This window comes from Danio rerio, chromosome 4 (assembly GCF_049306965.1).
Source record: "Danio rerio strain Tuebingen ecotype United States chromosome 4, GRCz12tu, whole genome shotgun sequence".
Classification (NCBI taxonomy): Eukaryota; Metazoa; Chordata; class Actinopteri; order Cypriniformes; family Danionidae; genus Danio; species Danio rerio.
In genome coordinates, this window is record NC_133179.1 from 66,826,645 (window position 1) to 66,829,143 (window position 2,499).

The window sequence follows — 2,499 nt, forward strand, 5'->3', positions numbered from 1 at the left end:
CTAAACTTTCTTTTACACATTTATTAGTTTTAAATGATTTAACAGTGCACTTGTGTGTCTGCCTTTTTTATTGATCAAGTGATAGAGGTTAATATAACATTTAGAAGGTAAGCAGTACTAAAAATAATTTTTAGTAAGAATAATAATCCCATTAATCTAGTTACAGTGCATATCGAAGGTGAATTCAATTTAATTATTTATTAAAAAAGCATAAGCCGTTCTAGTAGAGTTCTTCTGTGTGTGACTAAAATGTAGGCAATAGCTATGTTTCCATCCAAATATATTACATAAATTTATGTGCAAAACTGGAATATTGCATAAAAGATGCGAATAAAATTCCATCCAACGAGTCAAAGAGAAAAAAATTGTCACTTCCACAGAATTTACTGTGGTAGAAGAAGCTGCGTCAATTAATTCTTTATTTAGCCTAATTAATGTACTTTTGCCTCGATGTCAGAAGACAATGCTGAAACACAATGAACACGTGGGGGCGTCTGAAGCCATGAGACGCGGAGACTCTTGACACGCTCCAGACGTTCGGAGGTAATTAATAATATACACTAATACTGAAACAGTTAAGGCATTTTAGAATGACTAAAACAATATTTAAGACGTGTTACAGTGTGCCCAGCCTGCTGGTTTGTTCATTTACACACATTTTCATTATCATATGATCATGATCTTTTTTTTAATGTACATACTGTAATTTGTTTAGTAAAAGTGTTTCCATCGTAGTTTATGCGCACATTTTCTATCGAATAAAAGTTTATCCTACTCAGTTATGTGCGTTTTTTATGCATATTTTAAAAAGTTATGTCCATCATGATGTTTCTATCAATCGTTTTTATGCACGTATCCAAAATGAGCATTAAAATAGGTGGGTGGAAACGTAAGGCTAAGGCGAGAAATACCGCTTCATCTTTAAAAAAAGGGGAGGAGACCGACAGAAACTCTGAGTTTAGAGAATAAAACCTGCTTCTGACCAGGTTAGATTCACAGAGTAAGTTACCACAGTAACTGAGTCCGAGTTAAAGTTAACTCTCTTTCAGAAACAGGCTTGACTTACCCTGATTTCTCGAGTTTAACAAACCTGCCATTTTGAAACGGAAAACCCAGAGTTTCTCTCATTTCAGGGTTAAAATACTCTGAGTTTTCAGTTAACCTCCTTTCTGAAACAGGCCCCAGGTCACGGTAAACTTTTGTGTACCGTAAAGGTCTGCGCCGACCACAACCCTAAACCTTGCCTACTTAAAAAACTTAGCCATGGAGCCTGGATGGCTGAGTCGGTAGAGCATCAGACTTTTAATCTGAGGGTCCAGGGTTCAAGTCCCAGTTTGGGTATATAAGACCCTTTTTGTGGAGCCACAGCTTTTGCGGTTGAGCTATTACTTGCTGAAAGTTTCATCTGGATGCACCACACCACATGTGTGCTAGCCATGAGGACATGGCAGTACATGTAGTTGTGGCCGAGTGGTTAAGGCGATGGACTCGAAATCCATTTGGGTCTCCCCGCGCAGGTTCGAGTCCTGCCGACTACGTGCTGGCAGTGCGCAGTATTTTAATTTGCGACCTTCCTTGATTGTTAACAACTCCATTGTTTCTTGTGAAAAGGGATGTAATGGTAGGCAAAAGCCACAAAAATAAATCGGCAGCCATGGTACCTAACTGCCCTGGAGGCCCTCCATTTTCAAAGACATTTGACAGAGAGTGAAGGTCCAGTGGTTGTCCTGTAGCTCGCCGTGATTGTATAGTGGTTAGTACTCTGTGTTGTGGCCGCAGCAACTCCAGTTTGAATCTGGGTCACAGCAGATTTTTCAAGGTGACATTGGCGTTGGACTCTGTGTTGCCATCCGTAATCTCCAGCCTCCTTTTAATGCAGGCTGTGTTAATGGCACGTCCTGAATGTTTATGTTTCCTAAAGTGTGGAAGACTAGTGATACGATATGAGCAACGGGACCTTTGATGACAGCATGCTGTGTAGATAAGCATTGATCAAGTCACGCTTCTAAGGCATGGAAGGAATCTTTTCAATTGTTAAGTCTCCATTCATTGCCACAACAACAGTAACCCCTTCTGCAGTTGCTATTGATCCATTTATTGTCTCCTACATGACATGGAGTAAAACTATTTTGTTTTACTGATGTCTACACCTACACCTACAACAACCATAAACCCAACCTCACAGTAACCTGTTGTGTTTTAGCAACATCTACAACAACCACAAGCCAAAACCCCATGTCACGGTAAATTTTTGTGTACCGTAAAGGTCTGCGCCGACCACAACTCTAAACCTTGTCTACTTAAAAACATTGCCATGGAGCCTGGATGGCTCAGTCAGTAGAGCATCAAACTTTCAATCTAAGGGTACAGGGTTCAAGTCCCCGTTTGGACACTTATAAGACCCTTTTTTTATAAAGACTTATAAGCTTTTGCGGTTGAGCAATCGCTTGCCGAAAGTTTCATCTGGATGCACAACACGTGTACTAGCCATGAGGACAT

At 40.1% G+C, this 2,499-nt stretch overlaps 1 non-coding gene across 1 annotated transcript; it reads left to right on the top strand.

The window, feature by feature from the left end:
• The first annotated feature begins 1,456 nt into the window (after positions 1–1,456).
• trnas-cga (transfer RNA serine (anticodon CGA)) lies at positions 1,457–1,538 on the top strand. The gene has a single exon. It is a non-coding gene; the product is annotated as a tRNA-Ser (tRNA).
• The last annotated feature ends 961 nt before the right edge of the window (positions 1,539–2,499 follow it).